The following is a 13,059-nucleotide window of genomic DNA, read 5'->3' as shown; positions in this document are numbered from 1 at the left end:
GCCGGGCGTGGTGGCAGATACCTGTAATCCCAGCTACTCGGGAGGCCGACGCAGAAGAATTGCTTGAACCCGGGAAGCGGAGGTTGTATTGAGCCAGAGATTGTGCCATTGCACTCCAGCCTGGGCGACAGAGTGAGATTCCGACTCAAAAAAAAAAAAAAGCAAACAGAACAAAATGCACAGTGCAGAGTGGGAGCAATGCCAAGGTAGAGGGCATGCACTGGTACTCTCTGACTTGGGGGTACTAGGGAGGGTCCCTGGCCAGGTTGGAGGGGATAAAAGAGGGAACCAGAGGGAGGGGCTAGCAAGTCTTGCTGGAGGAACAGAGGCAGTGGGTGAGAGCCTAGTGTGCTGGGTGAGGAGTCAGACTTGTCCATGTCCTGATCATGTCTCAAGAAGTTGCCTCTATCTCCATCCCACGTGGCCACATCCCCAGGCCCAGCAGTCGGGTTGCAAAGTCAGCCAAGGCGATCACTGCCTCCTGTTTGACAGCCTTTGGCAGGTTGGCAGTCATAACATTTGCGTGGCAATTGTGGCAGAATTGTGTTCCATCCCTGAAGCAGAACTTTGAAGCAGGATGTGTTGGTTCATCCCTGTCTGATAGACCAGGAAACCCTGGGCTGAAGGAATGTCCCACAGTCATGCTTTGAGTTGTTGCTGACCCTAGATTGTCCCTTAGGCTCTGGCCTTCTATCACTCTACGCTTCTCACCCCCAGGTGCTTGGGAATAAGTACCCCCCGGGAAGGAGCCTCCACCCATCACATATAAACTGTAACCAGGCTGTCAGGTGGAGGCTGAGTGATGGAGTGGAGATAATGGACTTTGGAGACAGATCTGATTTAAACCTCTGCTCCATTAATCACATCTATGGGACTCAGAGCAAGCCTTGAAAAATCTGAACCTCTCTCTTGTCTATAAAATCGAGATACAGCTTCTGAACTCATCAGTAGCTAGGAGAACAGAGAAAGATGGTCTATGAAGTGTCTAGCTCAAGATCTTGCACACAGGCCTTTTATAAACGTGGATGCCTGTCCTTTCTTCCTTACCTTCTTGTAAGTGGGGACATCCAGGTGGTCTTCTAGCCTTCTCCACTGGGTGGCAGTGGGTGGAACAGGCCCCCGTTCCAGTGGAAGCAAAGAGGTCCTTCTCCTGCACCCTGGCTTTACTCATCCTAGCCCTAATTTTTTGCAAAGTGTTAGATTAAGAAGAAAATGGATTTGCAGAGCCACAGCCGAGGTGGAGTGCGAGTGCCCGTTCTTCCTAAGGACCCACCTTTTCTGCCCAAGCTCTCAGACTCCAAGGTTGTAGAGGCAGTGAGAGCGAGACTCTTCTGGGTGGAAGATTTGGAATTCCCAACACACATCTGTGGTGAGCCAGCATTTCCTTCTGAGGCCCTCAATATGTTCATGTGATGGTGTTGGATTTATCAGAGTTTCTCAGACCTACCTGTTCGTCCGGTTGTCTTGAGAGACAATTTGCAGTCCTTTTTTCTGGCCCTACCTCAGACCTATTGTGGTCTTGGTATATAGCCTATAAATTCATGCATTCTTAAAGTTCCCCAGGTGATTCTGATGCATTTTTCTGGACATCTGATCAGTCCCTGACATTCTCTCATTGGAACAATACTTTTTTTCCCCCCGGAACCTTAGCTGCCCATGCTCATTGCAGGAACTCTGCAGCTAGCCACTAATAAGTATTTATTGAGTACCAGCTGTATGGCAGGCCCTGGGGATACAGCTATGAACAAGACTTCCTCCTTGCCTAAGGGGCTTCTGTGGAAGGAGTGGGGATACTTAGAAACAAGGAACCTGATGTCCCTGTTTATGTGTCCCAGGAACTTGGGAATGTGGTGTGTGTGTTGGGGGAGAGGCTGTGCAGCTGCCCAGGCTGGGAAGAGTACCACCTGGGAGTTCTGAGATGGGTGGGGGGTGAGATGCCAAGATCTAGGGAAGAGCATTCCAAGCTGAGCAAGACTAGCTTGGCATGTTTGAGGAGTAGGAGCAGAGTGAACAGTGGGAGGTATGGAAGAGGGATGAGGGTGGAGAGGGCCTGGGAGACCGGGCTAGTTAGAGGGGGGCCTTGCAGACCACCAAGGCTGGACCTCAGTCTAAGGGTGATGGGGAACCATTGGAGACCTGAGCAAAGCTGACATGCTGTGCCCTGCCCTTGGCTGACTGTGTGTGGAGGTAGGAGGCAGCTACAGGAGCCCAGGTATGAGGCAGTGCACATACACAGGGTTCCTGAGATGGTGAAGTACAGGGCAGAGGGGCTTTGAAGGGGAAAACAAGAGTCTAGCTTTGGCCACATTAAGCCAGAGATGACTGTTAGACAGGTAAGTGAAGAGAGACATAAGCAGTCATCAGGACTAGAAACAGATACAGGATATCAAGCCCTGGGGCTAGACGAGGCCCTCTGGTGACAGAGTTTAGATGGCAGAGACAGAGGACTGGGAGATCAGTCTGTGCCCTGAGGCTCGCCCTGCAGGTATTTAGCAGGAGTTGGAAGAATCCAAGGAAACTTGCTGGGGTGGGGTGGGATGAGGACAGTGGGGCTGAGAGAAGCCAGGTGAAGACTGGGGATGGATTTTGGCAAGACAAGGTGATAGGCGAACTTGGTCCAGCTGTTTCAGGGAAGTGTGTGGTGCCAGTGGAGTCCAGGCCAGCTGGGTTGAGGTGCAGCATGCTGGCCACAGCCTTCCTGTAAATTAAATTAAGCCTCCTTTCCACTGCTTGAAGTCCTCACTGGACCCCAGCCGGGACACCCATCCCTCCTCTCAGGAGGGTAGCGCCAGGCTGAGGCAGTGCCCTTATAGCCTTGCTATCTGAATTCACCTGGCATTTGGATGCTGGCAGCCTTCTTGCTAGTGCTCAGGTGTTTGTATTGCCACTCTAGCCCCTTTCCTTTCCTCTCCTCTCCTCTTCTCTCCTCTCCTTTCCTTTCCCTTTTCCCTTTTCCCTTTCCTTTTTCCTTTCCTTTTTCCTTTTTTTTATAAGAGTCTCACTCTGTTGCCCATGCTGGGGTGCAGTGGCACAATCTCAGCTCACTGCAGCCTCTGCCCTGCCCCGTGCTCAAGCCATTCTCCTGCCTCAGCCTTCTGAGTAGCTGGGATTATAGATATGTGCCACCGTGCCTGGCTAATTTTTGTATTTTTAGTAGAGATGGGGTTTCGCCATGTTGTCCAGGCTGGTCTCAAACTCCTGGCCTCAAGTTGTCTCCCAGCTTTGGCCTCCCAAAGTGTTGGGATTACAGGTGTGAGCCACTGTGCCCGGCCCCCTTTCTTTTTTTTTTTTCAACCTGGGAGCATAAATTCAAGTTGCCCTAAATGTACACTCCCCCCTCCCCTTTCCTTTCTGTCCCTGCACATAGGCCCTGAGGGCTGCACTACAGCTCCTGCAGTATGACCCCTGCTTCTGAATCAGGCTGGCCGTTTCTCTCATGATTCCCTGCTCTCTGGACAGGTTGCTTTGTCCACCTGGCTCTGCCACCCTGCTCACCTTGAGATGTGTAGATAGGTAGGTCTCTTCACATCCTTCTTCAGCTGGAAGATGGCCACAGTAACTCCTCCCTCCCAGGATAAGTTAAGTGAGATGGTGTGTGCAGAAGGGAGTTGAGAGGTGGGAAGTGTGATGTGTGGATTTATTCTTTCTCCTATACTCTTATTTTACCCCTGGTTGAGGGCCCCTTTAACTTGCACCTGAGACAGCACAGATGTGGAGAGGCAAGGGACCATACGCAGTCACACAGGGCCGATCCCTTGTCCTCTGGAGCCCACCGCCTCCTGGCCAAATTTGGGGGTGCTCTTCCTCTGGGATGGAATTGGTTCTGCCCTCACCCCTTGGAGCTGTGCAAGGAGGGGCTCTGCATTGAGCTACAGGGAAGAGAATGGGACCTCCATTCAGCTTGGTCTGATATGCTGGGGAGAAACACCTGGCCTGGGCGAAGGGTGAGCCTCTCTCTGGATTTCCCTCGGAGGGCACGGTTTTCTTCAAGGCAGGCAGGTGGCTATTCGGGATCCTTCACGGTTTAGCTTACCTGTGGTGGCCGAAGCACCCTCTACGTAGCAGAAGAGGCACTAGACAGCCACAAAACAAGGTTCCTCTTTCTTGCTGTGCCAGTGACACAGTTGTTCCACCACAGTCTCCCGTTTGATTGACTTCTGCGGTGTTACAAGGTGTAAGTCATGTTCCCCAGGTCTCACTGATGGGGGCAGGGAGTTGGAAAGCAAAGAATCTTGAAATTCAAGCTGGTTTTTAATTTTTCTGTTAGCTTTTGCAACAAAAGAATTTGCATGGCCTTGATGGTGAATCCCTCAGTTTTTTTCTTCTGTCTCCTGGAGCCAGGAGGGCGTGAAAGGCGTGTGCTTCCCTTTCAGTGTCCAAGTAGCTGTCTTCTGGGTGTGCTTCAGAGTCCTTAGTCTTCTCTTTGGAGGACTTTTTCCTTATGGTCCTCTCGACTGAGTTCTCTCTAGATTTCAATGATTTTATTTTTGGTTTCTAAGTGGGCTTAAGTTTTTCTTTTAATGACTTCATAGCGGCATAAAAAATCCTTTTAAGTAAGCATACAAACTTTACAGAGAGAAAAGTACACAAATCAGCCCAGTAATTTTCCTAAGGTGAACATGCCCATGTCAGTCACTCAGATCAAGAAACGTGATAACATCCCAGAATCACCTCCCAGATGTTCACTCTCCCAGGGGAACCACTCTGGACTTACTGACTCAAGAAGTTGCCTTCCTTCCTTTTGAATCTTATGTAAATGGAATTAAACAGTATGTAGTTTTCTGCATCTGGCCTCTTTCATTCATCATGTTTGTCAGTTGTTGGGTGTGGAATTAGTGCATTCTTATTTCTGTATAGTATTCCGTTGTTTTGAATAGATCAGATTTTATCCATTCTCCTGTGGATTTTCAGGCTGGAACTATTATGGATTGTGCTGCTCTTCCCAGTCTTGTACATGTCTTGGTGAACATATGTACACATCTGTAGGATCTGTGCCTAGGAGTGGAATTGCTAGGCCATAGGGTGAATATAGGACAGATACTGTCAAACACCTTTGCAAAATGGCTCTACCATTTTGCACTCTGACCAGCATTGTATGGCGGTTCCTCTCTAATACTTCGTGTGGTTAGTTTTGTTTCATGTTAGCCATGCTGGTGGAGGTATAGTGGTATCCTTTTGTGGTTTAAATTTGTATTTCCTACCTAATGAAGTTGCATTATCTTTTCATATGTTTATGCAAAGTGCCTGTTCGTGCCTCTTCTTCCTTTTATTCAGTTGCCTGTTTTCCCTATTGATTTCTAGGAGTTCCTTATGTGCCCTTTGTTCTGTGTGTGTGATGTGACTGTGTCTTCTGCCTGCCTTGGCTTCGACTTTTCAGGCTTTTAAAAATTGAATTTTTATTTTTATTTTTATTTTTTATGTTGAGATGGTGCTTCACTCTTGTTGCCCAGGCTGGAGTGCAGTGGCACAATCTTGGCTCACTGCAACCTCCACCTCCTGGGTTCAAGCAATTCTTGTGCCTCAGCCTCCCGAATAGCTGGGATTACAAGTGCACACCACCATGCCTGGCTAATTTTTGTATTTTTAGTAGAGACGGGGTTTTACCATGTTGGCCAGGCTGGTCTTGAACTCCTGACCTCAGGTGATCCACCAGCCTCGGCCTCCCAAAGTGCTGAGATTACAGACGTGAGCCACCTCACCTGGCCCAAAATTGAATTATTTGGTGAACAGAAGTTCTTAATTTTAATGTAGTTTATCACTTTTTTCCCCCTAATACCTTTTGTGGCCTGTTTAAGGGAATAGTTGCCTATGTATAGGTCTAGATGATATTCTTTTGTTATAATCTAGAAGTTTGCTTGTTTTACTTTAACCTTTAGACCTCTGACCATCTGGAATTTGCTTTTGTATGGTGTGCGTAGGGATCAAGATTCTTTCTCCCCATATGGATATCAGTGACTTGGCACTATTTGATATTTGACATTTGTGTTTTAGAAAGAAGAGTTTTCTGTGACTTAATTGGCATGCACTGTTCATGATAATGCTGTTAACCTTCTGTAACATCTTGATAATTGTCATTATAGACGTAGTAGTAGTAGTAGTAGTAGCTGCTAAAATATATTTATTTTTTCATGCTTCTAAGTCCCAGTTCATGCCACCCCTTCAGTAGACGGGCAGCTCCTTGTAGGCAGAGACAACTCTTAAACTTATTTTAACAAAACATTTCCTAGGTGCCCCATGGCACTGTAGTGGGTATGCTGCGTCCTGTGACTCTGAGCCCCGTAGCCTTTGTGCACTAGAGAAAAGACTCAACATGGACTCCCAGGGAAGACAAGGACCTGCCGAGCCAGGCTCTCCAGTGCTGGCCTCCTGACCTGCCAACCAGACTCTGTCCATAGTCTGGACCTGCTGGCCCTGGGATGTTCTGACTAGAAGTATGTATTACCTCAGATAGTTGCTTCAGGGCAGTTGTTTCAAACTTGGGCTGTATGTTTTAAATGGTTTTTGGGGCCGGGCGTGGTGGCTCACGCCTGTAATCCCAGCACTTTGGGAGGCCGAGGTGGGCGGATCACAAGGTCAGGAGATCGAGACCATGGTGAAACCCCGTCTCTACTAAAAATAGAAAAAATTAGCCGGGCGCAGGGGCGGGCGCCTGTAGTCCCAGCTACTCGGGAGGCTGAGGCAGGAGAATGGCGTGAACCCGGGAGGCGGAGCTTGCAGTGAGCCGAGATTGCGCCACTGCACTCCAGCCTGGGCGACAGAGCGAGACTCCGTCTCAAAAAAAAAAAAAAATAAAATAAATAAATAAATGGTTTTTGGCTCTTCCATGGACCCTGCAGACATTGGGACCAGCATGTGATTCTGTAGTACTAAGAATTGTAATATAGAAATGAAATGCAATTCATGTTCTTGTTTCTGGAGAAGATGTCTCAGGTATCATCTTGGAATATTTTCCGTAACCCATCTCACATACCTCCAACCTACCTCCAGTGCAAATATACATGCACATACAGCGTGTACTCTCCACACCCAGCCACCTGCCTACAGTGCATCCCACCTCCTTATACTCCCTTAACCTCACAACACTACCACACACCCCAGGCCCTGCCCCACACACCTCCCCCGACAATAGTACCTCCCTTCTCCCCACACCCTCCCGTTCCCTGCACACCTTCAACCCCCCACAACACCCCTCCACATGCGCCCAACCTACACCTACAAACCCCAACCCCTTTACACCAATACATATCTCACACACACCTCAAAACACACATAAGCAGCGCTACCTTCATACCTCCATACCCCCACTTTGCCTTCCCTACACATACACCTTCAGTAGCTGAGAGGGACTTGCTGTTTCTAAGCCAGGTGTTCAGAGATCTGGGGCACCCCATGGCGAGCTTGATAAGGCTCAGTCATGCCTGGCCCTCCTCCTTCCTTTGGAACTTTCCTTTAAGTTCTGGGACCCTGGCTTCTCCCTGGTTTTGTTTTGGAGGGAAGCAACAGCTTGTACCCTTGAAAGAATTCCAAGAGGAAAAACAGTTGCTTCGGCAACAGTGCCCTGTGGCGGTAACATCCACACTCCTGGACTGTTTTGATTCAGGGCTCTAAAGAGCTGCTCTGTCTAGAGAAAATGTGAGTGGCTGGAGCAGAAAACATTTGTCCTTTCAAGGACATCCCCCCTTCCATTGTTTTCAGGGCAGGGCACCACTAGATTTCTTGCAGGGTAATTTGAATCCTGAAGAAAAAGCACCTGTGTTTGTCATCATCTGGTTAAAGCAGGGCTTTTCTGTCCTGGGCCCAGGAGTCCATGACTCAGGCAGCTATGTAGGAAGTGAGAGTGAATGCTGGGCTGTGTCTTGGGTGAGGAGTCAGTTTCCACACCTGACTGTTATAACTGTTATTGTTGAGGCCGCTGTCTGCACAGAGCCTGGGTGGGAAATGAGGTCAGTGAGGCTGGCCTTTGCTTCAGACGTGGTCAGGCTGGGGCCCCGTGGGGAGGTTGACCTGTGTACCCCTAGTTATAATACTCTACACTGCCATCCACGGAGGAGGGGCAGGGGAGCGCTGTCGGTGTCTTGGAGGGAGGACTTGGACAGGGAATGGGGGACAGCACTGCATGTGGCATGGAGGAGAGAGTTGAGCCCAGCGTCGATATACATACCCTGCTTTATCTTATTGGTTGGCTTATGAGTCGTGTCCCCATTTGGGCTTCGTCCCAGGCTGCATAACTCACAAGACAGAGCCTGAGCTGGTAGAGGTGCTGAGAAAACACTTGAGGGATTGAGTGGATGGCATGGAGAGTGATAGCTGTTTCCAGGTGTGAAAGAGTTGGAGGGATTTTAGGCAGAGGAGGGGCAGGAGCAGAGCAGGCAGGCATGGAAGTGGTCTGAATTGGAGAAGACGATCTGTGGAAGGCCCTTCTTCCTTGCCTCCTCCCTGTCCCCCCACACTGGCTAGGTTTTTCTGACTTGGACTCATATTCTCTGCACACATGTAGGGTCTGCTCTTCTCAACTGTGGTAGCTCAAGGGCAAGGGCTGGGTCTTCCTCTGGGTGAAACTGATGGCCGCTCTGGGTGAACTGAGGGAAGGAACAAGGCATGAATGTGGGGATCTGTTATGTGACTCCTTTGTCAGTGGATGAGAGGGTCTCACCCTGAAGACGCAGGTGAGAGTCTCAAGCTCCACTGTCATCATCACTGTGGTCGGTGCCTACTGACTGAGGATGTACTGTGTGCCAGCCACTGTGTAGGGCTGTCACGTCACTTGCGTACCCTCACTTAATGCTATTTAGCAGTTGAAGAAACTGCAGCTCTGAGAAGCTAAACTGGCCCAGGGTACCACAGTACACAGTTCTCAGAGCTGGGTATCAACTCCTCATGTGGTTCTGCTTTCTCAACCTTTCCATATGCTGAGCATGTGGATTTTTAAAAACGCTTTGCAGCCAAAGGAAGTGTGTGTGAGTGAGGTTAAGACCTTGTGAAGCAGTATTTCCCCCCACAGAAAAAGGTGCCAGTTCTGACTTGTTTAAATTTGGTTTTAATTAGGATTTTTATCCCTCGTAGATCACACCACAGAGGGGACAGCTGTCTTCCCTTTACTTCTCAGATTGTGACACTCCGAGAAGCAGCTGATCAGAGGTTAAAATAGCTTCCAGTCTCCTAGGAGCTTCAGCACATTTTGTTGCTGTGTAAACCTCTGACTTGCCTGGAAATTGACTTGTAAGGAATTTTGCATTTCATACTGGGGTGCCTGATGCTGGGGTCTGGTATGTTTCATGCTCAGCTGTGTGTTGGCTTGGAGGAAATGCAGAGATGGCCCCTAGCTCAGGTAAGGGCCTTGGCTTACATCAGTGACTGGCCTTTGCGGTGGTCAGGAGAGTTGGGGAGGATGCTGGGACCAAGCTCACAGAACTCTTAACATCCCGACTCTCAGCTCCTCCATTTGCAGAGTGGGCATCACAACTTTTGCCCTGCCGTTACCTCAGGTTCGCCTTGGGGATTGGATGAACAGTGGAATGTAACACAACTTTGAGCCCTGTAAAGTGCTGAAGACCTTCCTCTGGACCCTCAGTAAGTTTTCTTAATATAAATGGGTCCAGGTGCTGGGGTGATTACCCTTATCTTGTCTTCTGCTAAATCATGGAGGTTTGGGGAGTTCCTTTCAGTCTCCCAATAAACTTGTTTGTGGAGGCCTGGGGAGTTTCTTCAGACCTCCAATATAACTTATTTAATCCTATAACAGGTCCTGTTAAGAATTCCTTCATTATCTTGTCATGCTTCAAGGCCCAGGAAAGGCCTAGGCCAAACTCTTGGTGGGCTTTTGTTACATTCTAGCCTTTTTGTAAGGGCACTGGTTCTATCAGCTTTACATATACATATATATATGTGTGTGTGTGTGTGTGTGTGTGTGTATATATATATATATATATTTTTTTTTTGAGATGGAGTCTCGCTCTGTTGGCCAGGCTGGAGTGCAGTGGCATGATCTCAGCTCACTGCAACCTCTGCCTCCCGTGTTCAAGTGATTCTCCTGCCTCAGCCTCCTGAGAAGCTGGGATTACAGGTGCCCACCACCACGCTCGGCTAATTTTTTGTATTTTTAGTAGAGACAGGGTTTCACCATGTTGGCCAGGCTGGTCTCAAACTCCTGACTTCAGGTGATCCACCCGCCTGGGCCTCCCAAAGTGCGGGGATTACAGGCGTGAACCACCGCCCCGGCGAGCTTTTAATATTTAACCTAGCTACTCAGTCAGTACTAAAACGTAATGGAGGCCTGCGTTAGTGGGACCTGGCCTGCCACACACTTCGTTTTTAGGTTACTGCTATAAATGGCCATTTGTAGCCAAGGCACTTATTTGCAAACAACAGAAATTCATTCTGGCTGGTTTTAGAAGAAAACAAAATGCTTGTTATTTTAAAAATCGAGCTACTCACAGCTTACCAGGAGTAAAAGAAAAAAAAAAATTAAAAAGAAAGACAGACCTGTAGTCCCAGCTACTCCGGAGGCAGGAGAATGGCGTGAACCCGGGAGGCGGAGCTTGCAGTGAGCCAGGATCACGCCACTGCACTCCAGCCTGGGCAATAGAACGAGACTCCTTCTCAAAAAAAAAAAAAAAAAAAAAAGAAAGAAAGCCAGCCTTAGAGGTACATAGCCTGAAAGAAGCCCAACATTTCACAAGAGAAACGGAAAATGGCTCGATGAGGAAACTACTACTGCCTTCGAGTACAGGATACTACATTTAGCCCTGTTGCCCCGTGCCCTGGAATCAATCTTGAATCAAATCTTATTGCAGCTCCCCTAGAGAGAAGTCTGTGCCACCCCACCCCTACCTCTCTGCAGGTCACAACTCATTTGGAGTCTCTTATGGGCATTTTGGATCAACAGGGCCAGAGTTAACTTCCTGCTGCAAGGCAGGCTGGGAAAGTGAGTGGGGCACTTTTGGCTTCTGTAGTGAGGGGCAGGCTCTCCCTCCCCCAAGACTCAAGGTGGAGCTTTCATAAGTGAAGGGAGGAGCTCGGGCTCTGGGCAGCCCATACAATAACTGGGAACATGGTGCATTGGATACACCAGTCTACCTGAGGTCCAGACCCGAGGTCTGGCCCTGGCTTCTGCCTTTCTCTTGCTGCACACTTCACCTGGATCTCCTGTGGCCCTCTGGATATTTACGTTGTATGAATGATTTTTATTTTGGGGGGGGTGGGTGCGGTGGTGACAGGGACTCATTCTGTCACCCAGGCTGGAGTACAGTGGTGCAATCTTGGCTCACTGCAGCCTTGACCTCCTGGGCTCAGATGATTCCCCTACCTCAGCCCCCCAAGTAGCTGGGACTACAGGTGCGCACTGCCACTCCCGGCTTTGTCTTTTTTTGTGGTAGAGACAGGGTTTCACCATGTTTCCCAGGCTAGTCTTGAACTCCTGGGCTCAAGGAATCTTCCTGCCTCAACCTCCCAAAGTGTTGGGATTACAGGCGTGAGACACTGAGCCTAGCCCTTTATGAATGATTTCTCTGCGTTTCTTCCCATCCTGCCTGCCCTATGTCCAGAGCCCACCTTGGTGACCACGGTAGCCCTCAGGCAGCTGAGTGTGGCCTCATGCAGGCCGCTTTCTCTTCTAGGTCAGCCTCTTGAAGAGGAGGCAGCATGTGGTCTCACTCAGAGGTTCCTCAATTGGGCCATGTATTAGAGATACGACCCAGGAGTGGGTGGGCTCTTTGAACATTCAGATTCCCAGGTCTTACCATGGAAGATTCTGATTTGGTAGGTGTATTTATAACCATTTCCTGGGCTGCTGCTAGTTTATCCTCTATCAGCTCATATCTGAGGCCTCTGCAGCCCTACCAGTTTGGTGGTTTTCTTATTTTTCTCATTTGGTATAAGAATAGATGAGATCACATTTCTCTGGCTGTTAGGCAGAAAGCACACCTAAGCCTCGGGGCTGTTTATTTGAGAGAATTTTGAAAGCCTGATGCAATCAGAAAGCCCCCTGTTTAATTGTGGGCCTATCTTTTATTAGCTGTGAACCATTGGGTAAGTTTCTTAGTCGTTCTGAACCTGGTCATTTGTATGCAGTGATAATGCCTGATTCTGGGGTGGTTGTGAAGGCCAGAGGCCCTGGTGTGCACAAGAGTGAAGTGTGAGTAGATGAGCAAGCACCACATGGCAGCGTGTGGTTGGAAGGGACTGTCCCTCCTGGCAGACTCAGAGGCAGCTGCTCTTCTGCTGTCCTTGGGGTGAGAAGGTGGCTCTCCTAACTCACATCCAGCTTGTTTTTTGGGGGGCCCCTTTGCTTTCTGGCCTTTGCTAAATGCTCTTTATAAATAATACTCTAATCATATTGTTGCCACCTCTCTACCTGTCGTCCAGCTTCTCAGTGCTTGTGAGATAAAGTCTAGCCCATGGGGCAGGCCCATCTCACTTCCCCAGTCCCCTTGGATATCACCACTCTCTGCCTGGACACACCTGCTCCTTCTACTGACCCTAACATTCCCCTCTCTGCCCGCTCAATCTGCATCTTCCCTCTTCTCTCCCTGGACAGCCTGTCCACCTGGCCCTCCAGGTGTTCTCAGGTCCCACCTTCTCTCATTCCCAGCGGCACTCAGGCTTTGCATGCACTGTAGGGTGGTTATCTGTTCCCTGTCTGCTTCCCCCTTCCCTGCCCTTGATCTCCCTGAGGGCAGCCATCTCGCTTTAGTCACCTTTTTGTCTGCCCCATGACAAGACTCAGAGACTCTGTAAACATTCAAATGAAGAGGCAACTAGGTAGGCACATGGATTTGGGAGTTGGATGGGCTGAGATTTTCCTCAGGGGAAAACAGACTTGCCCGTGAGGACAAGTCCAGGAGTTTATTTAAAAAATGTGCAGGCTGTGGCGATGATAACAGCAAGAAGACACTGGGTGATTGTGAAGTCAGTTAGGTTTCTTCGATCTGTAGTTTAGGCATGGACTAGGGGTGCTTTGACAGCCGCCAACATTGGCAAAGAACTGGGCATTTTAGTTGGTCACAGGCTTTAAATAAGCCAGTGGTGTGACATGGATACCAGGAACCCTGATGTCCCAGC

At 49.1% G+C, this 13,059-nt stretch overlaps 1 protein-coding gene across 12 annotated transcripts in view; it reads left to right on the top strand.

Moving 5' to 3' along the window:
• Positions 1 to 13,059, top strand: part of CCDC12 (coiled-coil domain containing 12) — a 76,338-nt gene that overhangs the window by 29,854 nt on the left and 33,425 nt on the right. The window lies entirely within an intron of this gene.

The sequence above is a fragment of the Macaca mulatta genome, chromosome 2 (genome assembly GCF_049350105.2).
Source record: "Macaca mulatta isolate MMU2019108-1 chromosome 2, T2T-MMU8v2.0, whole genome shotgun sequence".
NCBI lineage: Eukaryota > Metazoa > Chordata > Mammalia > Primates > Cercopithecidae > Macaca > Macaca mulatta.
Note: the sequence above shows the minus strand (reverse complement) of the source record. Positions and strands in the feature narration are given on the sequence as shown.